Source organism: Podarcis vaucheri (assembly GCF_965113315.1).
Source record: "Podarcis vaucheri genome assembly, chromosome: 10".
NCBI classification, from domain to species: Eukaryota; Metazoa; Chordata; class Lepidosauria; order Squamata; family Lacertidae; genus Podarcis; species Podarcis vaucheri.
In genome coordinates this window covers 67,915,081-67,942,096 of record NC_138748.1, presented here as the reverse complement: position 1 = coordinate 67,942,096, position 27,016 = coordinate 67,915,081, and the positions used below count along the sequence as shown (strand labels likewise).

The 27,016-nt window shown below is 46.0% G+C and overlaps 1 long non-coding RNA gene across 1 annotated transcript; it reads right to left on the bottom strand.

Moving 5' to 3' along the window:
* Window positions 1-8,268: 8,268 nt before the first annotated feature.
* On the bottom strand, window positions 8,269-19,863 carry LOC309541503. The gene is made up of 3 exons (XR_014223767.1): window positions 19,631-19,863; window positions 11,511-11,641; window positions 8,269-8,327 (listed from the first exon to the last, which is right to left on the bottom strand). It is a non-coding gene; the product is annotated as an uncharacterized lncRNA (long non-coding RNA).
* Between the last annotated feature and the right edge of the window lie 7,153 nt (window positions 19,864-27,016).

Here is a 27,016-nt window from a genome sequence, read left to right as displayed (position 1 = left end):
TGCAGAAGGTCCCAAACCCCATGCCTCTCCAAACAGGGCTGGGAGAGACCCCTACCTGGAAACCTGGAGAGCCAGTGTGAGAGACCTCAGAGGTGGACTCTCCTTCCTTGGAGGTCCTTAAGCAGAGGTCAGATGGCCATCCATCATGGATGTTTTGGTTGAGATTCCTGCATTGGACTAAATAATAATAATAATAATAATAATAATAATAATAATAATAATAAATTTTATTTATACCCCGCCCTCCCCAGCCAAGAATAGGCTCAGGGCATCTAACACCCGATATAAAAACAAATTGATTGAAATACAACTTAAAAACAAGATTAAAATACAACATTAAAACATTTAAGTACAACCTCATTTCAATGGAAACTCAAAGCAAAAACTTTTTTGAGGATGAAAACGTCAAGTCTTCACCAAGGCCAACTATCCAGACTGGTCCTACACGGGCCAGAAAAAAATCCAGGGAAGTCCTCAAATAGGAGTTCCATCACAGAAGGAGAAAGGAAAAAGGAAAGAGGGGGAGGGGATCAAGTTGATGCCAAGCCAAAGGCCAGGCAGAACAACTCTTTCTTACAGGCCCTGCGGAAAGAAATCAGATCCTGCAGGGCCCTGGTCTCAGGAGACAGAGCGTTCCACCAGGCCGGAGCCAGTGTTGAAAAGGCCCTGGCTCTGGTTGAGGCTAATCTGACTTCCTTAGGGCCCGGGACCTCTAGGGTGTTGCTATTTATGGACCTTAAGGTCCTCCACGGGGGCATACCGGGAGAGGCGGTCCCGTAGGTACGAGGGTCCTAGGCCGTGAAGGGCTTTCAAGGTCAAAACCAGCACCTTAAATCTGACCCTGTACTCCACCGGGAGCCAGTGCAGCTTGAAAAACACTGGGTGAATATGCTCCCACGGCAGGGACCCCGTGATGAGCCTCATTACAGCATTCTGCACTCGCTTGAGTTTCTGAGACAGTTTCAAGGGCAGCCCCACATAGAGCAAATTACAGTAGTCCAGCCTGGAGGTGACCTTCGCATGGATCACTGTGGCCAGGTCGGGGTGGGAGAGACTCCTACCTGGAGAGCCAGTGTGAGAGACCTCAGAAGTGGACTCTCCTTCCTTGGAGGTCCTTAAGCAGAGGTTAGATGGCCATCCATCATGGATGCTTTGGTTGAGATTCCTGCATTGGACTAGATGAGTCTCAGGGTCCCTTCCAACTCTACAATTCTATGGGTCTATGGATTCAGAAGCACTCCCAGACTGTGAACCTGCTCAGGGGGAGAATGACCTCATCCAAAGAAGACAACTGGCAAAATTATCTGGACTTGGGGAACACCACCACCACTGCCTCCCTCATGCCAGGATTCAGAGTCAGTTTATTGGCCCTTGTTGTTGTTGTTTAGTCATTTAGTCATGTCTGACTCTTCGTGACCCCTGGACCAGAGCACACCAGGCACTCATGTCTTCCACTGCCTCCCGCAGTTTGGTCAAACTCATGCTGGTAGCTTCGAGAACACTGTCCAACCATCTCGTCCTCTGTCGTCCCCTTCTCCTTGTGCCCGCCATCTTTCCCAACACCAGGGTCTTTTCCAGGGCGTCTTCTCTTCTCATGAGGTGGCCAAAGTATTGGAGCCTCAGCTTCACAACCTGTCCTTCCAGTGAGCACTCAGGGCTGATTTCCTTAAGAATGGATAGGTTTGATCTTCTTGCAGTCCATGGGACTGTCAAGTGTCTCCCCCAGCACCATAATTCAAAAGCATCAATTCTTCGGCGATCAGCCTTCTTTATGGTCCAGCTTTCACTTCCATACATCACTACTGGGAAAACCATAGCTTTATTGTTATTGGCCCTTATCCATGGCTAAAGCAGACTTACACAGGGACATCCTAGCTGCCTAGTTCAGTTGTGGTGACCAATGGGAGGGGTGTTTGCAGGAAGAAGCAGAGGATGCTAATCTCATAGTTTCATGTCTGGATTCTTAAACAGTTGTGCTTCTTGGAAACCTTTCAATGGTTTTACGACAGGCTGCATTTTTAAGCTGGCTCGATTCAGTTTTGAGAAAGGTGTGATAAATGATATCAATCACACCTATATAATTTTATATACAAGTAAAGCAGAAGTCATACTTTTTATATACAGGTAAAGGAAACGTCCTATTTTCTGAATCCTGACCAGCAGAAATCTTTTCCTTTAAATTGGACCTGCGTTTCTTGAGAACTTGTGACCATCCAGATGTGGCTGGACTCCCCAGAGCCCCAGCACAGCTTGGCCAATCATAACAGCTGGCCATTGTGCACATTTGCCAGGTCTCCTGGAAAATGTGCACATAATCCTTCCATGAAGCATAATCTCCAGCAGGCCTTGGGAAATGTGCATACACCACCTGAATTATGCACATGCTCTAGCCATTCTGCACAATCCCCCAACAGGGCTTGCGGAATGTGCCTATCTCAGGTGCATTTTGTACATTCCCCAGGCAATGTGCACATTTTCCGATCTGTATACATAGTCCTACACCCCCCAGCTTTTGTGTTTGTTCGTGGCTGAATAATGTAGCAAGCCCTGCTCTATTACATTCCTGCTATTTCAAGATTTGCTCAGCATCATTCCCCCGGCAATAGCCTTGCAGGTGCACTGCTAGGGCAAAATACCTTTGACCATTCTTAAAAATCTTGCTGTGCCATCCCAAAATTCTCACCTGGTGCCTTATGACGGGGGTTGGCCGCCAGCACAGGGCTGTGAAACTCTTGATTCCTTTGTTCTCTGCCACTCTCCTTCCCTGGCAATAACTTACGCCTGGCCCAAATCTCCCCAGAGACATAAAGGCTGAGTTTAATTTAAAAGGTATATTGGCGGACTAATGGAACTCTTAAGAATGGAATGAAGCGAATTTGATCGCTCCGGGGCTGTAATCAAAAGTCAAGCAGGATATTCCAGCAATTGCTTGCATGGTGGCGAGAGAGGTTCTGAGGAAAGCTGTGGTTGGACATGCCCCCCCCCAACTTTGGATGTATCCTGCCTTGTTTATAACAGTTTGCATCCTCCTTCCATGCCTCTGGCAATGGTCTAGATGTGCCAATTGCAGGTAGCTGGCCTGTTTGCAGTCTGGAGAATTTGGGCCATTCCTCTTTATCCTGGTGAACAAGCAGCTTAAAGGTAAGGGACCCCTGACTTGTGGCGTAGCGTGGGTTGTCAGCACCCGGGGCAAGGCAAGTAATTTGTGCCCCCTAACCCGTGGATTTGCACCCCTAACCCGTGGATTTGCGCCCCCTAACCCTAACCCCCAGATGTTGCGCCCGGTGCGGCTGGCCACCCCTGCACCCCCCACGCTACGCCACTGCCCCTGGCCATTAGGTCCAGTCGTGACCGACTCTGGAGTTGCGATGCTCATCTCGCTTTATTGGCCGAGGGAGCCGGTGTACAGCTTCAGGGTCATGTGGTCAGCATGACTAAGCCACTTCTGGTGAACCAGAGCAGCGCACAGAAACACCGTTTACCTTCCCGCAGGAGTGGTACCTATTTATCTACTTGCACTTTGATGTGCTTTCGAACTGCTAGGTTGGCAGGAGCTGGGACCGAGAAACGGGAGCTCACCCTGTTGTGGGGATTCGAACCACTGACCTTTTGATCCGCAAGCCCTAGGCTCTGTGGTTTAACCCACAGAACCACCCGCGTCCTGATCTTTGTATTAGTTGGGTCAAAATGAGCACCCAAGGTCTTCTTTCAATGGCCATTGGCTCTTGGGGTATCTTGGGGTGTCACACCCACTCTTTCTCTTGGGTTTCTTCATTCATAAGAACCTGCAGGATCAGGCCAATAGCACATCTGGTCCAGTATCCTGTTCTGTTCTTACAGTGGCCAACCAGCTGCCTGTGGGAAACCCACACTCTCCCCTCTTGAGGCTTCCAGGAGGCAGAGCATAGCTATCAAGGCTAGTAGCCATCATAGAAGGATCATAGAATTGTGGAGTTGGAAGGGACCCTGAGGATCATTTAGCCCAACCCCCTGCAGTGCAGGAATAATCAGCTGTCCCATTGTCATTACTACTTTTTGAAAGTTTAAAATCATTATTTTTTTGCTTTTTAATTTTTGTATGTTTACACTGTTTATTACTTTGTAAATGTACAGTGGTACCTCAGGTTACATATGCTTCAGCTTACACACTCCGCTAACCCAGAAATATTACCTCGGGTTAATATCTTTGCTTCAGGATAAGAACAGAATCATAGAATCATAGAGTTGGAAGAGACCACAAGGGCCATCGAGTCCAACCCCCTGCCAAGCAGGAAACACCATCAGAGCACTCCTGACATATGGTTGTCAAGCCTCTGCTTAAAGACCTCCAAAGTAGGAGACTCCACCACACTCCTTGGCAGCAAATTCCACTGTCGAACAGCTCTTACTGTCAGGAAGTTCTTCCTAATGTTTAGGTGGAATCTTCTTTCTTGTAGTTTGGATCCATTGCTCCGTGTCCGCTTCTCTGGAGCAGCAGAAAACAACCTTTCTCCCTCCTCTATGTGACATCCTTTTATATATTTGAACATGGCTATCATATCACCCCTTAACCTCCTCTTCTCCAGGCTAAACATGCCCAGCTCCCTTAGCCCTTCCTCATAAGGCATAAGAAATCGGGCTCTAGCGGCGCAGCGGCAGCAGGAGGCCCCATTAGCTAAAGTGGTGCTTCAGGTTAAGTACGGACCTCCGGAACGAATTAAGTACTTAACCCGAGGTACCACTGTATGCTATTGTTTTTCCACATGTATTAAACGTAATTTAAAGTACAACAGTAGCAGGTGTCATTACTTGGAAAAAAAGGCAGAATCTCTTTTTAGTCTGTTGTTATTTTAACTTTCTGAAAGTTTTAAATTATTGCTGTTAGTTTTCCTCATTGATAATTTTATTGTTTTGTCTTTTTCGTAAACCACTTTTACAGTCGAGCGTTGTAATAAATTTTATTAAACAAATAAATAACAATGAGGCTGGTGATTAAAATAGTTCATCTGCTTCTGCGGAACAAGGAAAGCTCACAACTTTCTTCATTACTTTATGCCCTTCCTTCCCTCTCTGGTTAAGGTGGTTAAAAATATATATGTCAGGCTTCGTGATGGCATGACGACTTACACACAGAGGCTGCGGTATTGTGGCACATTAAGGAAACACTTGATAATGATCTTGTGGTTAATATGATAATTTAGTGCAAAGCCCAACACCTATTAAGGGCTCCTCATTAAGCAAAGTGTTTCTCATTTTTAGCATGCGAACAATTTGACACTAATGAGAGATGTGTTCCGTGCTTAAACAACAGTACTCTTCCTTTCTGCAACGTCTCCAATCGTTTCCTACCATGGGATGGCCACAAGTTATAGCTAGACCAATCCGCAGCTTCCAATACCCAGCTTTTGATGTAAGAATGGTAGACTGCACCTGAGAAAGGAAGTTCTGCTTCAGCCTGGAGCTGCAAGCAGGGAGAGCCTCCATTACAGGAACTCGGGGTTCAAGCAAGCTGAGTTGCAACACTTCCTGCTACATTGTCTGTGATGGGTTGGTCATGTCCACAGAATGGAAGATTGTAGGGTCCCCTGCTCTATGGGGAGCTGCTTCAGGCACCAGGCCCATTGCCAGACCAAATCTGCATTATGTTGAGCCTGGAAAAGAGGAGAGTGAGAGGAAATATGGTTATAGTTGTTCAGTCGTTTAGTATTGTCTGACTCTTTGTGACCCCTTGGACCAGAGCATGCCAGGCACTCCTGTCTTCCACTGCCTCCCGCAGTTTGGTCAAACTCATGCTGGTAGCTTCGAGAACACTGTCCAACCATCTCGTCTTCTGTCGTCCCCTTCTCCTTGTGTCCGCCATCTTTCCCAACATCAGGGTCTTTTCCAGGGAGTCTTCTCTTCTCATGAGGTGGCCAAAGTATTGGAGCCTCAGCTTCGCGATCTGTCCTTCCAGTGAGCACTCAGGGCTGATTTCCTTCAGAATGGAGAGGCTTGATCTTCTTGCAGTCCATGGGACTCTCAAGAATCTCCTCCAGCACCATAATTCAAAAGCATCCATTCTTCGGCGATCAGCCTTTTTTATGGTCCAGCTCTCACTTCCACAAATCATTACCGGGAAAACCATAGCTTTAACTATACAGACCTTTGTTGGCAAGGTGATGTCTCTGCTTTTTAAGATGCTGTCTAGGTTTGTCATTGCTTTTCTCCTAAGAATCAGGCAAATATCTGAAGGGCTGTCACATAGAATCATAGAATCTTAGAGTTGGAAGGAACCCAAGAATCATCTAGTCCAACCCCCTGAAATGCAGAAATCTCAGCTAAAGCATCCTTGACAGATGGCCACCCAACCTCTGCTTAAAAACTTCCAGTGAAGGAGAGTCCACAACCTCCCAAGGGAGATCCATTCCACTATCGAATAACTCTTACTATAAGAAAGTTTTTCTGTGTGCTCGGTCGGAATCTCCTTTCCTGCAACTTGAAGCCATTAGTTTGAGTCCTACTCAAGAGCAGGAGAAAACAAGCTTGCTCCATCCTCCATGGGACAGCCCTTGAGATATTTGAAGATGGCTATCATGTCTCCTCTTTCTCTCCTCTTTTCCAGTCTAAACATACCCAGCTCCTTCAAGCGTTCCTCATAAGGCTTGGCTTCTAGACCCTTGACCATCCTAGTTGCCTTCCTCTGCAAACGTTCCAGCTTGTCCATGTGGGATGTATTATTACTAGAGCATTCAAGTACAACAGTTTCCTGTTGCCTAGAATGGACACACAGAGGAATGTGGCTCCAGACAGGGAGGACTTCCTGTCATATTTTAAGAGAGGAATACAGGGAAAGTTACCAGGAACAATCCAGATTCTAATGAACCATCAACTTGCTTCCAATAAGTTGCAAAGGGAATGTGCTCTGCTGTTTACTCACTAGCATGAATGTGGAGGGATAATACCCAAACAATAAACCCTCTCCTACCTTCCTTAAGAATCCCACAGTCAACATCCTTCTTAAATTGTGGCGCCCAGAACTGGACACAGTAATCCAGCTGTGGTCTGACCAAGGCAGAATAGAGTGCCACTCTAAACCACAGAGCCTAGGGCTTGCTGATCAGAAGGTCGGCGGTTCAAATCCCCGCAACGGGGTGAGCTCCCATTGTTCGGTCCCTGCTCCTGCCAACCTAGCAGTTTGAAAGCACGTCAAAGTGCAAGTAGTGCTGCTCTGGTTCGCCAGGAGTGGCTTAGTCGTGCTGGCCACATGACCCGGAAGCTGTCTGCGGACAAACGCCAGCTCCCTCGGCCTATAGAGCAGGATGAGCATGAAACCCCAGAGTCGTCCATGACTGGACCTAACGGTCAGGGGTCCCTTTACCTTTTATTACTCCCCTTGATCTGGGCACTAGACTCCATCTGTTTTGAGATTCCTGCATTGTAGGGCTTTTGAATGGATGACAATCGGGGCCCCTTCCAACTCTACAATTTATATGGCCATTGTTGTTGTTTAGTGGTTTAGTCGTGTCCGACTCTTCGTGGCCCCATAGACCAGAGCACGCCAGGAACTCCTGTCTTCTTATATGGCCATGCAAGTACCAAAACCACAACCAGCGGCTGGCTTCTGCAGCACTAGGTCTCAGACAGGCAGGGATCCCTACTGGCGAATGCTTCTTCATTATCTCTGAGAGCCCAGCAAATTGTGGAGGATGGGCTACCTCCTCCAACCCAAGCATTTAGACCTAATTAAATCACCCCATTAGCTAATGCTGCATTAGCTTCCATTAGGAAGGAGGGAGTTTCAGGAGATCCCAGAGGGCAGCCATAATGGATCGGAGAGCAAGGAAGCCCTTTTGAGAAACCCCTTGTAACAAAGCCCAAGGTTTCACGTTCTGCATTTTAGTTCTGCAGAGTTGTGTCACCAGTGGTATCGTTGGAAATGTACCCGGCAGCTTCTGGGCACAGCGGGAGAAGAATGAAAAGCCACTGATGTCTGAAGGGTGGGGCAGCGAAGGTGTGGCCTGCCAAGGGATGCATGACTACAACTCCCATCATCCCTGACCATTGCCCATGCTGGCTGGCACTGATGGGAATCGGAGTAGCAATGTTTGGAGGGTCACAGGTTAGCACAGCCACTGTGGGCTGCTGCCAGTCTTTGTCTCTGTTATGATGCATGGCGATATTCCATTGGACAAACCTTCCGCTGGTGACTGGCTGAGCTGTTCTCCGAAAGGGGGCAAGGAAGAAATTATTTGTCAGTCATCAGTGGAGTTGCTCTGATCCTGGGGATGGGGGCTGCAGGTAGGGAAGGGTAGAAAGTCTTTGGAGAGGGCCAAGTTGGGTCTTGAAAAGCAGCAGTGTGAGGGTCACTCCTGAAACGAAGGATTTGTTAGTGAAAGCCCCCATAGCCATGCTGCCAAGGAGTGTCCAAAAAGCATAACATGTGTGCATACCTATCTATCTATGCGCGCACACACACACACACCATAGCAAAATACCCAATTTATAAAGTATATCCCAAAATAATGGGAAAGCTTTTGAGTTCTCCAGTACTCTTCATCAAGTGCTCAGGTGACCTTCAGCCAGTGGTTTGAAGAAGAATTTTGAGGAAGGTAAAAGCTGGCACACCCATTTGTGATATTTTGGCCGGCCCAAGAAAGGCATGTGGATTTTGGAATTTTTCAAAGGCTTTAGTTACAAGTAGGTAGCCGTGTTGGTCTGCCGTAGTCGAAACAAAATAAAAAAATTCCTTCCAGTAGCACCTTACAGATCGACTAAGTTTGTTATTTGGTGCATGCACACGAAAGCTCATACCAATAACAAACTTAGTTGGTCTCTAAGGTGCTACTGGAAGGAATTTTAAAATTTATTTTGTTTCAAAGCCTTTGTCACACGAAAAGGATCTACTGATGCGAGCAGCAGTAGGGGTAGGGCGGGTGATCTCATATTTTAGCTGCAACCACTTCTTCTGCTGAGGAAACAGCTTCAGGAAGTTGCAATGACTTAAATCCCGCATTCTTCTGCCTCTTGCTGTACTTTGCTGAGCGAAGCAGACCGTGAGCAGAGGGGAGAGAATTCTCATAATTCTCAGCCACCTGCTGGCCTCTGCAGGCACAGGCAAGGAACCCTGGGCCATACCTAGCTCAGAGATGAGAAAAGCAACCTTGCACAGGGCATGATAACTCTGCGGCAAACAAGCAGAGCAAGACACTAGCTGAGAATAATTCATTGCAATTGTGAGTTGCTGGGAGGGTGAAGGGGAGTACAGTTAGGGGTGCGGATGATCTAGGGGGACTTCGCTATCTTTAAATGTCTTTATTTCAATAATTTATCGCCCTCCAGTCACCAAGGGGGTGCGGGTGCATTGCAGAGAAACAGCAATCAATCAATTTGCGCAACGGAAGGATATGATCTATCTACAATAGAATATGAAAAATGCATGGAAGATCAAACTGAGAGGATGCGCTAGGAAAAGGAAGACTGTTATGTTAATCCTATCTACATATCCGTCATTGGGAACGGCAAACAGGCAGAGTTGTATATTGCTGATTCTTTTGCAGATCTTGATAGATGTAAAGTTGAAGGAACGACCAAGTGTGGGGTTCCAATCATTGCAATAAAAACACGCAAGGCAATTGCTGGTTAAAAAATGAGTTATCATGAAAAAACACGCAGCTATTTATACACATGGCTGAATAAAATTTTGTCACCTGCTAATGGAGGAAACACAGGGACACTTGCGGTTTGAATCCCCATGATGGGGTGAGCTCCCGTTGCTCGGTCCCTGCTCCTGCCAACCTAGCAGTCCGAAAGCACATCAAAGTGCAAGTAGATAAATAGGTACCACTCCGGCGGGAAGGTAAACAGTGTTTCCGTGCACTGCTCTGGTTCACCAGAAGTGGCTTAGTCATGCTGGCCACATGACCCGGAAGCTGTACGCCAGCTCCCTCGGTCAGTAAAGCGAGATGAGCACCGCAACCCAGAGTTGTCCATGACTGAACCTAATGGTCAGGGGTCCCTTTACCTTTAATAGAGGAAACCTTCAAAAACATGTAACTGTTGTCCAAGGAAAGTTCATTTTGTGTGTGTGTGGTTTATTTGACTGGCTGACATTTCCCAAAAGAAACGTTCCTGATGTTTAGAACAATAAATAATTACAGTGGTACCTTGGGTTACAGACGCTTCAGGTTACTTACTCCGCTAACCCAGAAATAGTACCTCGGGTTAAGAACTTTGCTTCAGGATGAGAACAGGAATTGTGCGGCAGTGGCGGCAGTGGGAGGCCCCATTAGCTAAAGTGGTACCTCAGGTTAAGAACTCTTTCAGGTTAAGAATGGACCTCCAGAACGAATTAAGTTCTTAACCCGAGGTACCACTGTATTGTAAAACCAAGTGCTAGCTGACAGTGCCTGCTGGAATGATAAAAGTCTTACGTCCTGCACCAGAAGCTCAGCAGGGAGTGTGAGTCTCTCACACCTTGACCAGACCTTTGACTGCTAACATACAAGTAAGGGGGGGAAGCAATATACATAACCGCAACTTAGGGCCATACCACTCATCTCCCCAGACACAAAACCAAACAAGACAAAAAGCAATCAAAATCAAACAGGGCGATACCTTTGCCTTTGTCCCAAACACAAAATGACAAAGGTTCAAATTCCTTTGTTGTTGCCCCTTCAGGGTCCAACCCAATGGGAATGACCTGCTGCTGGAAGCTGGCTGCACAACTGTGACGGTTTTATAAAATCCTTGGATTTCACCTCTTGGAAGCAGAGGCGGAGCTAGCTGTGCACCCGGGGGCGGGGCTAGCATCCCAGGTGGGCGGGGTAGCTATGTCAACCCCGCCCCTCAGGGATGACACCCGGGGCAGGCCACACCCACCACACACCCCTTCCTCCCCCAGTGCTTGGAAACAACAACAACAACAACAATTTATTATTTATACCCCGCTTTTCTGGCTGAGTTTCCCCAGCCACTCTGGGCGGCTTCCAACCGAATATTAAAAACAATACAGCGTCAGACATTAAAAACTTCCCTAAACAGTTGTCTTTTAAAAGTAAAATACAGTGGTACCTCGGGTTAAGTACTTAATTCTTTCTGGAGGTCTGTTCTTAACCTGAAACTGTTCTTAACCTGAAGCACCACTTTAGCTAATGGGGCCTCCTGCTGCTGCCATGCCGCCGGAGCACGATTTCTGTTCTCATCCTGAAGCAAAGTTCTTAACCCGAGGTAATATTTCTGGGTTAGCAGTGTCTGTAACCTGAAGCGTATGTAACCTGAAGCGTATGTAACCCGAGGTACCAGTGTAGTTGTTTATTGTTTATTGGTGGGAGGGCGTTCCACAAGGCGGGTGCCACTACCAAGAAGGCCCTCTGCCTGGTTCCCTGTAACCTCTCTTCTCGCAGCGAAGGAACCGCCAGAAGGCCCTTGGCACTGGACCCCAGTGTCCGGGCTGAACGTTGGGGGTGGAGATGCTCCTTTAGGTATACAGGACCGAGGCCATTTAGGGCTTTAAAGGTCAGCACCAACACTGTGAATTGTGCTTGGAAACATACTGGGCGCCGTTGAAGATCAAGTCCTCTGGAGTTCAGTGGAGTTTGTTCCTAAGTAAATGTGCACAGACTCGCCGTCTCAGATTGCTGTTGTGATGAGAGATAGAGGCGCTTGGGGGCTTGGTAACATTTGCCTGTTGAAAAACAGCCAAGCAAGACTATTTAAAGAAGATTATTGATGAACTTGCCGAACAAAAGGCACACCAAATGAGATTCAAGGGAGATGAGAATTTTTTTGCTATTATATTTTGTCTGCCGCTTCACAGATGGTAACATTTTGATAATGAAATGCTGGGAGGTATCGAACAGTTGAATCCAAATGTTTAATCAATGTGCATTAAAGTGTTTTGCTCCTTCAACATTCCATGGAAGGAGCGACTTGTTCTTTCAAAACCTCCACAAGGCTCCTCGTTGCTTTTGTTCGAGACGTTTCCTTTTTGAAATACAATCCCAAGCTCCTCATATTGTGATGAGAGTACATAGACACACATGTGGAGAGACAGACAGACAGACAGACAGACAGACAGACAAACAGACATATAAACTAGGACTGTAACAAAATGTCTATTTCACCTTTTCACTGAAGGCATTCTTTGCAGATATAAATGTATTACTACAACAATGACAATGACTACAGTCATTATTAACTGTGGGATATAAATGTATTATTATTACTACAACAACAATCATTGTTAAGTCCTTCTCCAATCTCACACGGGAGAAAATGTGAGCTCCAGTACAGTGGTACCTCGCAAGACGAATGCCTCGCAAGACGGAAAACTCGCTAGACGAAAGAGTTTTCTGTTTTGGAGGTGCTTCGCAAAACGAATCTCCTATGGGCTTGCTTCGCAAGACGAAAATGTCTTGCGAGTTCCTGCGGGTTTTTTCCCCTCCACCCCTTTTTCTAAGCCGCTAAGCCGCTTATCAGCTGATCCGATAAGCCGATAAGCTGCTAAAAGCCGCTAAAAGCCGCTAATAGCGCTAATAGCGCTAATCCGCTAATCCGTCAATGGGCTTGCTTCACAAGATGAAAAAACCGCTAGACGAAGAGAATCACAGAACGGATTCTTTTCGTCTTGCGAGGCACCACTGTATGATGCTTTTATGGACATCTATGTACATTGTCGTAAACAATTCTTTGCTCCTTCGAAACAATCATTCTAAGCAGATTTATTTGATTAATAAACTGACTGAAACTTTGTTCAGCTAATATTTTTTTGAAGAGGTTGGTGGGGGTGGGGAACAGCCCTACTCTAAAAGAATATTAAAATTACTGTGGGTACTTCACAAATTCTTTATTGTAATATATAGATAGAAAATTTGAGGATCTTTACAATTTTACAACAGGCAGACAGAAAGATGTGTTGAGAAACCAGAGAAAGGAGCTGAGGAAAGTCCGGGGTGGTGGTGGTGGGGGGAGGTTGGGGTTTTTTTGTTTAGGGGGTGTGTGAAAAAAATGGAGGGGAAAAAATAATGTGGATGATGTATTTTTGTTAAAATTATTGTGATGAAATTTCTAATAATTTTTTAAAAAAATTACTGTGGGTACATTGGACTTAGAGCTAGAGAAACCTGGTGCTGGATTCAAACTTGGACTAAACCCAGTAAAATCAATGGGCTTTTACTTAGCATAGCTAAGGCTGGAATTCTGACCTGTCTCCCGTTGCTCGGTCCCTGCTTCTGCCAACCTAGCAGTTTGAAAGCATACCAGTGCAAGTAGATAAATAGATACTGCTGCGGCGGGAAAGTAAACGGTGTTTCCATGTGCTCGGGCACTCGTCACTGCCCTCTGTGCGCCAGTAGCAGTTTAGTCATGCTGCCTGTGGACAAACGCCAGCTCCCTCGGCCTGAAAATGAGATTAGTGCCGGAACCACATAGTCCCCTTTGACTGGACTTACGGTAACTGTCCAGGGGTTGGGGGTCCTTTATCATTTTAACCTTAAAGGGTAAAGAGACCCCTGACCATTAGGTCCAGTTCTGGCCGACTCTGGGGTTGCGGCGCTCATCTCGCTTTATTGGCCGAGGGAGCCGGCATACAGCTTCCGGGTCATGTGGCCAGCATGACGAAGCCGCTTCTGGCAAACCAGAGCAGCGCACAGAAATGCCGTTTACCTTCCCGCTGGAGTGGTACCTATTTATCTACTTGCACCTTGACGTGCTTTCAAACTTTTGGCAGGAGCAGGGACCAAGCAACAGGAGCTCACCCCATCGTGAGGATTCGAACTGCCGACCTTCTGATTGGCAAGTCCTAGGCTCTGTGGTTTAACCCACAGCGCCACCCACATCCCTTTTTAATTTTTTTTTTACCTTAAGCCCCAATAAAACACAGTAACCTCCATGCAGACCCCGCTGTGCTGTTTGGTGTCAGGGCAGGAGATATATATATATATATTGTGTGACAATAATCCCCCCATCTTTTTTAGCTTTTTTCCAAGAATGCCTTTTTTTTTTTTTTTAAAGTTTTAAAAAGTTTTTATTGTAATCCAACCTCTAAAAAATACATATACATTGTTAATATTAAAGCAAATCACAAAAAAGATAAAAAGACAATAAAATAGTTCAAAAATCGATATACAATATTTCCGATCCTTGACTTCCCACCACCACGACGAGACCTCTATCTCAACGGTATTTACAGCAGTGTCTTATGCTAATCGTCATGTTTTACCTCACAGCTTTTAAATTATACCTACTGTGACTTTGGTGTTTCCTAATGTCATCTCCATGTATGAAAAAAATTTATTCCAATCATTAATAAATTTCGTATTTTTCTGATGCCTAATCTTCTGCGTCATTATTGCTAAGTCAATATATTCAGTTAGTTTGGTTCGCCAGTCCATAATTGTTGGGATGCTGGGGTTTTTCCATTTCTGCGCTAGCAGCACCCTAGCGGCTACGGTTGCGTACTGAAATAAGGTTTGGTCATCCTTATTGATCTCACTACCCGTCATTCCTAAAAGGAATGCTTCGGGTTTTTTTGGGAAGGTGTACTTTAGCATCTTTTTTAATTCGTCATAGACAGAGCCCCAAAACTTCTTTACTACATCACAAGACCACCACATATGAAAGAAGTCTCCCTCTTTCTTTTGGCACTTCCAACAGGTCTTATCTCCGGTTTTATACATTTTAGCTAATTTTGTTGGAGTGATGTACCAACGGTACATCATCTTTTCCATGTTCTCTCGGAGGCTGACACATGCTGAGAATTTCATATCCTTGGTCCATAGTTTTTTCCATTTATCATATTCTAGGGGATGTCCTATGTCTATGGCCCACTTGATCATAACTTCTTTAACTTCCTCATCCATGGTATCCCAGTCTAATAGTTGGTTATACATTTTAGTTAGGTGTTTAGACTTCCCTTCTATTATTTCTAACTGGAATTTGGATTTGTTTTTGCTCATCCCAGCTTTTTTGTGTTCATTCCATAAAGAGCTAATTTGGTGGAATTGTATCCACCCCGTTAATTTATCTTTTAACTCTTCGTAGGGCCTAATTTCCCAACCTTTCTCAGATCTTTTCAAAAGTTCGGCATAGGTCCATCTTCTACCTTCCATATTCACTTTTTTACTTACTAGAATATCTATAGGTGACAGCCATAAAGGGGTATCTTTTTCTACCAAGTTCTTACATCTGTTCCACACTTCCAGTAGCGCCCCTCTTATGATATGACTAGAAAAACCTTTGTGCACTCTCCCCTTATCCTGCCATAGGTAAGCATGCCATCCATACCTAGCATTAAAACCCTCCAAATCCAGTAAGTCGGTGTTGTCCAGTACAATCCATTCCTTCACCCAGCATAAGCACGAGGCCTCATAGTATAGTTGTAGGTTCGGTAGCGCAAATCCACCTCTATCTCTTTTATCCGTAAGCAGCTTATACTTAATTCTGGCCCTTTTGCCCTGCCAAATAAATCTAGAAAGGGTCCTCTGCCAGTTCTTAAACATCGTTGTACCCCTGATTACCGGGATATTTTGGAATAGAAATATCATTTTGGGGAGGATGTTCATCTTGATGGCGGCCATTCTGCCTTCCCATGAGAGGTGTAGTCTACTCCAACTATCCAGATCTCTTTTACATTCTCTCCATGTTCTGTTGTAATTGTCCTCCACCAAATTTATATTTTTCGTTGAGAGCCAAATACCCAGATACTTAACCTTTTTTGATGTCTTTATCCCAGATTCTAGTTCAATTCTATTTTTTGATTGTTCGTCTAAGTTCTTTACCAGCATTTTTGTTTTTATTTTATTCAATTTGAACCCAGATAGTCCCCCAAATTCCTCCATTGTATCAATGATTGCATTTATCCTTTCTAGAGGTTCTTCTATTGATATTACTAGGTCGTCGGCATAAGCCTTAACCTTGTATTCTTTTTTACCTATCTTAATCCCTCTTATTTCCGGAGTACCTCTAATCTTGTTCAATATAACCTCCAGTACCATGATAAATAACAGGGGTGATAATGGACACCCCTGCCTTGTACCTTTTGTGATCTTAAATGAGTTTGTTAAATTACCGTTAATACTAAGTTTCGCTTTCTGGTTTGAATAGATTGCTCTAATGCCCTCTAGGAATGGCCCTCTTATTCCCACCCTCTCCATACATTTAATGAGGAATTCCCAGGATACATTATCAAAAGCCTTTTCGGCATCTATAAAGATTAGGGCGGCAGGGATATCGATCCTAAGGTCCAAATATTCAATTATGTTAACTACATGCCTCACATTCTCCTTTATCTGCCTACCCGGCAGAAATCCGGCTTGGTCCCTATGGATTGCTCTATTCAGATATTTCTTTAACCTGTTTGCCATTATTCCTGCAAAAATCTTGTAATCATTATTGAGCAATGATATTGGTCTGTAGTTTGCTATGTTAAGTATTTCGGAGTCTGCTTTGGGTATTAATGTGATATATGCCTCTCTCCACGAATCCGGCATTTCCCCTCCTTGGAGGATATTGTTAATTACACTACAGAGTACCGGGGTCAGATGTTCCTCTAAGGTTTTATAATATTTTTGAGAGAGGCCATCTGGGCCAGGGGCTTTTCCGGGTTTCATTTTCTTGATTGCATCTCTGACCTCATCCATCGTTACTGGTTCATTTAGCATAATCTTTTCCTCATCTGTTAGGTCTTCTTTCCCGTTCCTTTCCAAATACCTACCTATCTCGTTTGTATCTTCCGCCTCTTTCTTTTTATACAGATTTTCGAAGTATTGAAGGAACTTTCCTTTGATCTCACTGGGGTCCTCTATTATTTGATCTTCAAATTTAATTTTATTAATCACCTTTTGCTTTTGCCTTTTCCTCAGTTGCCACGCTAGCAACTTACCAGTTTTATTTGCTGATTCGAAATATCTTTGTTTCATCGTCTTTATTCCCCATTCTATTTCACGATTCAGCAGTGTTGAGTATTGAGTTTGTAATAATTTATAGATTTGAATATACCTCTCATCCCCGGGGTTTTTTGTTAATTTGTCCTCTACTTCTTTTAGTTGCTTAACTACCTCTTCCTTCTTTGCTTCTCTCAAATTCTTCCTAAATTTGTTCTGTTGGATCAAAAAGCCTCTAAGGACTGCCTTACTGGCATCCCAGACCACATTAATTTTTGTTTCTTTATGCAGGTTATGATCAAAATATTCTTTCAAAACATTCTTTGCCTTATCAGTAATCTCATCTTGTTCCAGTAGATAATCGTTCATTCTCCATCTATACGGGCCTGATGGAGTACCTTTTATTTCCAAAAAAATTGAATTATGATCCGATAATGTTCTGGGCTCTATTATACACCTCCCCGCTCTCAGCGTAAGCTCTCTGGAGACCCAGATCTGGTCTATTCTACCCCAGCTCTGGTGTACTCCAGAGAAATGGGTAAACTGTTTCTCCGTAGGGTTTTTGTATCTCCAAATGTCCAATAAATCTAAATTTTCTTGGAGATCATCAAAAGTTTTTGGGAGTTTCCCTTGCTTCCCTTTCCTTCTCTTTTCGCTTCTGTCAATATTAGGTTCCGGGACTCCATTCAGGTCCCCTAGTAAGATTAGTTTATAATTTTCTAATTCTAATAGCATTTGTTCCAGTTTTTTGTAAAACTCGGTTTTATTTGTATTAGGGGCATATATCGATACTACGTTAAATCTTTCCCCTTGGTTGGTAATCTGGATCCCTAAGATCCTCCCCTCCTCATCTTTGCATATTACTTTAGGTTCCAGTTTCTCTTTAGCATAGATGACCAACCCTCTCTTTTTATTCACTTCTGAGTTAATAAACTCCTTTCCCAGCTTTTTATTGATCAGTATATGTTTATGCCTTTTAGCCACATGGGTCTCTTGGCAGCATACCACATCACATTTCTTATTTTTCAAAACTTTCAATATTTTATTTCTTTTGGATTTCTCATTTAGACCGTTGACATTCCATGTTAAAAAAGTTAAAGACATTATTTAGGAAAGATGTAGCGTTTGTGTCCGATTGTTAATTCTTTGTTTCTTCCTCTTCCTCTGTGTCTTCCCCTGTTTCTTCCCCTTCCGCTACACTTTCCCCCTCAACCTCCTCTCCTTCTCCTTCTCCTTCCCCCTCCCCTCTCTGCAGCCTCATCCCCCCATCTTTTTTAGCTTTTTTCCAAGAATGCCTTTTTAAAAACATCCTTTCTTTCTTGGGCTGCTGCTTTATTTAGATGAGAGAATGGAAAAGCTGAGCAGATGTGCTTTAAAGTTCAGATGCCTTTAAAAATGGAGACGGAGGGGAAAAAGTAGAGTCGTGGGGTTTTCTTTTCTTCCGAGGGAATACAAGAGGCTGTGCGAGAGGCAGCCCAGCACATTCGCCCGCTTTCTGGAGCTAAACTGTGACAAATTTAAGTCCCTTCCTTGCTGTGGTCCTGAAAAGCCTTCTAATCATTGCCTGTGGCCTCGAGTCAGCCATCCACAAACTGCTACAGCCACCTATTTATTCCTTTTCATCCAATTGACTCCAAATTGCTTGCAACAAGTGTCTTGGCTGATGGGGGTGGATGGGTGGGAAGCAGGAGCCATCTCTGCCTCATTAGGACAGACGGCAGAGAGCCAGAAACTATAGGTGTCTTGGAAGCATTTGTGTGCAACAATAAACTAGACCTGGAAGTAAGATGGGCTGGAACCCAGGACTATGCAACCCGCCAACATTTCTCTGATACAAATAAGGACATGCTAATCCGTAATAATAATAATATTAGTATTTATACCCCCCCCCCATCTGATTAGATTGCCCCAGCCACTCTGGGCACCTTCCAACATCTAAAAACATAATAAAACAGTAAACAGTGAAAAACTTCCCTTTAAATGGCTCGGCGGTTGGATGACTCCATACCCTCCAGTATTTCTCCAATGAAAATGGGCAAATCCTACCAGACCCTCCAACATTTCTTCGGTGAGAATAGGGACGTCCTAAGGAAAAGTGGGACGTGGGTGGCGCTGTGGGTTAAACCACAGAGCCTAGGACTTGCCGATCGGAAGGTCAGCGGTTCGAATCCCCATGACAGGGTGAGCTCCCGTTGCTCGGTCCCTGCTCCTGCCAACCTAGCAGTTCGAAAGCACGTCAAAGTGCAAGTAGATAAATAGGTACCACTTTGGCGGGAAGGTAAATTGTGTTTCCGTGTGCTGCTCTGGTTCGCCAGAATCGGCTTAGTCCTGCTGGCCACACAACCCAGAAGCTGTACACCGGCTCCCTCGGCCAATAAAGCGAGATGAGCGCCACAACCCCAGAGTCGGCCATGACTTGACCTAATGGACAGGGGTCCCTTTACCTTTGAAGGAAAAGCGGGACATTCCGGAATCATATCAGAAACGGGGACTGCTTCTCTCAATCTTGGACGTCCCTGGAAAACAGGGACACGTAGAGGGACTGGGACAGGGTGTATATCCAGTGGCAAAGCTACATGCTCTGGAACTGGGGGCGGAGAGCAGGCGGGGGCATGGCTGTCCCGCACCCCAGGGGCGTGGTGTGTGTCCTGGGGGCGTGGTGCGTGTCCATGGGGGCGGCCGTGATGGTACCCCCCTCCCTGATGGCGCTAGGGGCGATGCGCTCTCCCCACCCCCCCTTCCGCTGCCAGTGTGTATATTTTGGCAATAAAAAACCAACAACAAAACAAAACCTCATTCAGGCGATCAGTCTAAATTCTGCATTAAGAGAAGTCGGCTTCTGCATCCTGAATAAATGACGCCAACTGAGCACAACTGTATGATTTCCCTGTTTCACGTGATTTATTCTGCAGAGTTTGGATTATTTTCCAGATGTTCAGGAGTTGGCAGCCCCATGACATCACAATGCAACACTCAGTGACATCACAATGCTCCTTCCCAAGCGTCTCAGGCTCTGACATGTTGGAGAAAGAGTAGGCAACCCCATGATGTCACAATGGCCCTCCCCATGACATCACAATGCCCCTTCCCAAGAGCCTCAGCCTCTGGGATACTGGAATAAGAGCAGACTGACCGTTGTGGGAGATGAACTCAGGATCCCTTAACAGAGATTAGTCAGGCTGTTTTAACAACCTTTAGCCACTCCTTCCCGTTGGTAATCTTTAGCTCTTTTTGTTAGCGTATAGGAAGCACTGCCTGCCACCCTCTATCTTTTCCTCAGTACTTGGATCCTCAAACCACTTGGTACCCCAAGGATATAGGAGGGGCTTATCTTGACCCTTCCTACAGGTGAGTTTATGGTCCTTTGACGCACTGAATCGGTATACTAGCTTGATGCTAGCCTAACTCTCAAGGCTTCACTGTAAGATTCACGATGAGTGTTGTTTCGCTGAAGATGTTAAGAAGAGGGTAAGGACTCCCCCTGGTTTCCCCTTCTACATGTGTGTGGAGAGAGTCATGTAGTGACTAGATGGCTGAGTGGGAGCTGTAACACTCATGCAAGCCAGTAGTTCGTTAGTTTCTGGTAAAGGGACCCCTGACCATTAGGTCCAGTCGTGGCCGACTCTGGGGTTGCGGCGCTCATCTCGCTTTACTGGCTGAGGGAGCCGGTGCACAGCTTCCGGGTCATGTGGGCCAGCACATGCTTAGAAGGGGGAAGAAATGTTTATGCTGGTTCACAATGTACTTTGCTCATTTTCTGGCCCCCTTCTCCGGAAACAGGAAGACGGGTGATCTCTATGGCTACTAAATCTGCAGGCCAGCGGGAGCCTCATCTCCCTCGCGAGTCTGTTACTCACCCCTTTCCATTGGTTCCCTTTCCTTTCTGCTGTTTTCCGTTTCTGCAGCTGTCCTCTCTTAATTTGTCCTCTTTCCTGCAGGAATTAATTGCCTCAGCAGAGCATAAAGAGAACACAAATGTTTTGCAGCGAGATAAACACAAACGTGCAATTGAGTTACAGCCGAACCACCTTTTGACCAAGTCCTACTCAAAACAATTTCATTCTGAGTGCCTTGGAGTTTGTTGGCTGGGTTTTTTTTTGTGTGTGTGTCTAAGTGTGAAGGGTTCTCATTGGTATAATTGGAGATGTATGTATGTATCTGCACCAATCCCCACAGATGTCCTATATTTGCATAACTTGTGGAAACAGAGCCAGCGAATTCAACCTAATAATTTCTTGTTTGATCGTAGAATTGGATCGTGAGGGTCATCTAGTCCAACCCCCTGCAATGCAGAAATCTCAATGAGACTATTTCCATTAGGCAATGATTTTTCTTGCATTTTTGCCAATTCTGTAACTGATGGCAAAAGTCTGTACACGGGAGTCATCAATAAAGTGAATTACGAGTCAGCATTGTGGCTAAGAGGGGCAGTGGGTCCCAGAGGTTGTGCTCAATGTCAGCCTCCCATCTGCAATATGGGAATAACTTATCAGTCAATTCAATGCACATCCCTTTGTTCTGCCCTACCCTACTCCCTACCTTGGGGATAAGAATACAGGAACTCTGCTAGGTCGGGGCAAAGGTTTACCAAGCCTGGCTTTCCAGGATCAGAACCCCGCTCCTCCCCCTGCTTTTAGCCTTCCCACTCTGTCAGCCCTGTTTCCATAGCTGAATGTGCTTTACTGTGTTAGGCTGTTGTCAGGAACGAGCCAGCTCCCAGCGAAGATTTGCAGCCAGTTGCAGAAAGCAGCCAAGAACAGAGAGACTTAGATGTTAGTCAGACAGGAGAGAGCCGGCAGCTGCAGTCTTCAGCTCTTCCTGACCTTGACGAACTGGCTTATAAGGCAGTAGCTGAGAGCAGGATGGAACACAGCCAAAGCTCACAGGAAGAGGTTGGAACTGATTCACTCAGTCCTAAGAGTGGGTGAATGGGAGGGCTGTTAGATAGGAAGCCAAACAAGAGACGTAAGAGTCGGAAGTTCATTTTCTTCTGTCGTGGCCGGAAGGAGTCTTCAGAAGGGTCATCTTGAGTAATGATGCCAGAGGCTTTGTCAGAGCCGTCCGGAGCTATCTGTTTGTTTTTGCAATAAATCCTCCTTTTTAATTACCTGCGCTTACTGTGTTATCAAGCTGGGAACCTGGACTCCTGACAGCTGTGCACATAGGGTGACTGAGAAGCTAGAATGCATGGAATGGAGTCAGCGGATAGAGAAAAGTTTTTTTCTCCCTCATAACATTCAGACTTGTGGTCATCCACTGAAACAGAATATTGGGAGATTCGGGGCTGATAAAAGAACTTCTTCAAGCAGCACATGATCTGTGGAACTCCCTCCCACCGGAGGCCGTGAGAGCCAAACCAGGGAGGAGGGGGCTGTTGACGGCTGCCAGCAATGGCAGCTTTTGTTCTGCCTCCACAGTTGGGAGGTAGCAATCTCAAGGCCAGTTGCTGGAAGCCAAAGGAGGAGACATTAGACGCGGGTGGCACTGTGGTTGTGACCAGCTGACCAGAAGGTCGGCTGTTCGAATCCCCGCGACGGGGTGAGCTCCTGTTGCTCGGTCCCTGCTCCTGCCCACCTAGCAGTTCGAAAGCATGTTAAAGAGCAAGTAGATAAATAGGTACTGCTCCGGTGGGAAAGTAAACGGCGTTTCCGTGTGCTGTTCTGGTTTGCCATAAGTGGCTTAGTCATGATGTCCACATGACCTGTAAGCTGTACGCCGGCTCCCTTGGCCAATAAAGCGAGATGAGCACCGCAACCCCAGAGTCATCTGCGACTGGACCTAACAGTCAGGGGGTACCTTTAGGTAAAGGTAAAGGGACCCCTGACCATTAGGTCCAGTTGTGACCGACTCTGGGGTTGCGGCGCTCATCTCGTTTTATTGGCTGAGGGAGCTGGAGTACAGCTTCCGGGTCATGTGGCCAGCATGACTAAGCAAGAAGAAGAAGAAAAGTTTGGATTTGATATCCCGCTTTATCACTACCCGAAGGAGTCTCAAAGCGGCTAACATTCTCCTTTCCCTTCCTCCCCACAACAAACACTCTGTGAGGTGAGTGGGGCTGAGAGACTTCAGAGAAGTGTGACTGGCCCAAGGTCACCCAGCAGCTGCATATGGAAGATCAGGGAATCGAACCCAGTTCACCAGATTACGAGTCCACCGCTTTTAACCACTACACCACACTGGCTCTTCTGGCGAACCAGAGCAGCGCACGGGAACGCCGTTTATCTTCCCGCCGGAGCGGTACCTATTTATCTACTTGCACTTTGACGTGCTTTTGAACTGCTAGGTTGGCAGGAGCAGGGACTGAGCAATGGGAGCTCACCCCGTTACGGGGATTCAAACTGCCAACCTTCTGATCAGCAAGTCCTAGGCCCTGTGGTTTAACCCACAGCGCCACCCGCGTCCCTCAGGGGTACCTTGACATAGACATTAAAAACTTCCCTAAACAGGGCTGCCTTCAGATGTCTTCTAAAAGTCAGACAGTTGTCTATTGCCTTGACAATCTAAAGGCCAGTTGCTGGAAGCCAAAGGAGGAGGGCTCGAATCCTGCTTACAGGTTTCCCACAGGCATTTGGTTGGCCACTGTGAGTACAGGATGCTGGATGAGGCCTCATCCAGAAGGCTTTCTTTAATGTTCAGCGGTACCTCTCTGTCTGGCCTCCTGCCATTACTAAACCTCTGTACAAGGCTGGTGTTTTTTTTTTTTATTCTACTCTATTTAAAATATCACTTAATGATTCCACTCTGGAAAGAAAACATTACGTGGATGTGATATGATTATAGGAAGCGCCGGTGTATCGCATCATCTTTGGCTCCTGGGCCAGGTGTGCATTTTTTCCTGCCCTGCCCTGCTTGTTCTAATCTACAGCATCCGGCTCCCTTTTAACACCCTGCCCCCCCCCTCCCCGCCTTTCTGCTCTCCTTTATCTTCCCATTAAACACCCTTAAGGTTTCATTGAGCTAAGCAGCCTGAGCAACAAAGACTGCATTGCACCAAAGACAGAAAGAAAGGAACAGAGGAGGGGAGAATATTGCAACAGGAATCCCCCTTGTGTGTGATGATAAGCTCAGATTGCTTTTCCTCACTGTTCGCAGGGAGGTGCGGGGGGAGGATCACAGGGAGCTGGCGACTCCAGAAACCCGTTTCTGCTGTTGCGTTTTGGTTCGGAGCCGCGTCAAAAGTTGTTCTGTGCTCTTTGGACACAGGGTGCATATTCGGCCACCGTTTGCAAAGGAGCGTCACCAGAATAAGGGGTGGAAGAAGCAAGAGCTTTGGGAATCTCTGCTTGCAAAGGGGGCAGGGTTCCTATAAGAGACCATTTCTATAAGAGATTCAAAGTGTTGGTGCTGACCTTTAAAGCCCTAAACGGCCTCGGTCCAGTATACCTGAAGGGGTGTCTCCACCCCCATTGTTCTGCCCGGACACTGAAGTCCAGCTCCAAGGGCCTTCTGGTGGTTCCCTTACTGCGAGAAGCCAAGTTATAGGGAACCAGGCAGACGACCTTCTCAGTGGTGGCACCCGCCCTGTGGAACGCCCTCCCACTGGTTGTCAAAGAGAAAAATAACTACCAGACTTTTAGAAGACATCTGAAGGCAGCCCTGTTCAGGGAAGCTTTTAATGTTTAACAGACCACTGTATTTTAATACTTTGTTGGAAGCCACCCTGGGTGGCAGGGGAGACCCAGTCAGATGGGCGGGGTATAAAGAATAAATTATTATTATTATTATTATTATTAACGGTTCCCGCAGCTGGGAGCCAGCACCACTTTTTCTCTTTTGCTTTAAGAACACAGGATCATAGAATTGCAAAGTTGGAAAGGACTCCAAAGTACATCTAGTCTGACCCCTTGCATTGCAGGACTGGGAACCCCGCCCTGAGATCTTGCTGTCTCCAATTGCGGAGGGCAGAGCATAGCTGTTGTGGTTGGTACTCATGGATCTAATCCTCTTTTGAAGTTGTCTTGATTGGTGGTTCACTGCCTGCTGCCGGAGGGAGTTCCGCAGTTTAATAATAATAATAATAATAATAATTTATTTGTACCCCACCCATCTGGCTGGGTTTCCCCAGCCACTCTGGGCGGCTTCCATAGAAACCAAAAATACACTAAAATATCACACATTAAAAACTTCTCTGAACAGGGCTGCCTTCAGATGTCTTTTAAAGATAAGATAGCTGCTTATTTCCTTCACATCTGGTGGGAGGCCGTTCCACAGGGTGGGTGCCACTACCAAGAAGGCCTTCTGTCTGGTTCCCTGTAACCTCACTTCTTGCAATGAGGGAACCGCCAGAAGGCCCTCGGCACTGGACCTCAGTGTCCGGGTTGGGGGTTTGGTCTCCCTTTTGCTAAACGTTTTCCAACTCTACAATATCCTTTTTGAGGCGAGGCGGCCAGAACAGTACACACTAACTCTGCATCCTGCAGGTGGAAGGGAGACGAGAGACAGCCACTTCTGTTTGAAATAAAAGGTGGGTTTTCATCAAAGTTGAACCAAACGAACATTCCAAATGATTAGCAATGCAGAAAAGCGCATCTCGTTATTTCCCAACTTGCGACTCTCAAGCTTGCTCTGGACTCAGCAGTCAGAGAATCATTAGCGCCTTGTCCGTCAGCCTCTGTAATCATGGCCAGACCATTATTTTACAGCTTCTTTTGGGTTTGCTCCTTCTTTTTCTTTTTCTTTTTCTTTCATTGCTGTGGTTGTTGTTGTTGGTTTTGTTCCTCTTATTCATTTCAAATTCCTATATTGAAGTTTCTGCTGCCTTCTTAGCTGAGATAATACCACAGCCAATAACGTTCCAGAGTCAGTTCCAGCTTCCGGGTCATGTGGCCAGCATGACTAAGCCGCTTCTGGTGAACCAGAGCAGCGCATGGAAACGCCGTTTACCTTCCTGCTGGAGCGGTACCTATTTATCTACTTGCACTGGCGTGCTTTCGAACTGCTAGGTTGGCAGGAGACCTCTACCTAGACATTAAAAAAAAAACTTCACTAAACAGGGTTGCCTACAGATGTCTTCTAAAAGTCAGATAGTTGTTTATTTCCTTGATGTCTGATGGGAGGGCATTCCACAGGGTGGGTGCCACCACCGAGAAGGCCCTCTGCCTGGTTCCCTGCAACCTCACTTCTCGCAGTGAGGGAACCGCTCTTTCAGGTATACTGGACCAAGGCTGTTTGGGGCTTTAAAGGTCAGCACCAACACTTTGAATTGTGCTCGGAAATGTACTGGGAGCCTATGTAACAGCGTCTGTGGTTGGGACATGTCAGAAGTGGAAAAACTCTGAAGGGAGGGGGTCGGGGTAAGAACCCTGGACAGGAGCATTCTATACTGCAACCTTCTGTTGCAGCTTCCTTTCTCCCACTGTATTTTTATATCCACCCCTTAATCTGTTGATTGTAGAAAAACAGATTAAGCTCAATCAAACTGCCCCACTAAAATACTAATCTGGCTATAAATGGTAAGCGGTTGTGCAGGCAGCCTATCGCTATGTTGATTGAAGGTTTTTCTGGAGAGTTGCACCGTTTTGCAATTCTCCCTCTTTTTTCCTCAATTGTTGAATGTTGCCCACAAGTCCCTATTTAAATGCACCTACCTGCCTTTGATGTTCTTTGTAATCATGGCCTCCAGCGTGCATTGGGGAAGAATAGCAAAGTTGTGTCTTAAGAACTGTGGGAGTCTCTTCCGGAAGCAAAGTGGACAATCTCTTTCTGCTAATGGTGTAATATTACGTTTCTTGACAGCTATCAGGTTAGCTGCTTCACTCGCCCTGCTTAGGAATGGGTGAGGTTGATGTTTTCCACGCAGTGTATATTATAGGCTAATTAATGCTGTTAATGAAAGTGGGCCGTGCTAGCAGAGAAGCCTGGAAGATTATCTCTATCCGTCTTCCTGTCACCTGCCTTTTAGCAGGCCATTAAGGAAGCAGGGCTGATGCAATAATGGGGCTCTACCAGTCCGGCCCATCTCCATGCAGAAGTGATCGAAAGCACTCTGCAGAATGGATGTTACAGCCATTGGGAAGGCCGTCCGTTTGCTGGCTAGACAAAGCCCTTCCGTGTTTTGCATCAATGCCCAACTCCCTCTTGTCAGAGCCTTCTCCCAGCCCTCCGGGTAGAAGATGGAGACTAATATTTCATCTGCGGTGAACATTTTCATCTCGCTGGGTTTCGATTTGTCATCTTTA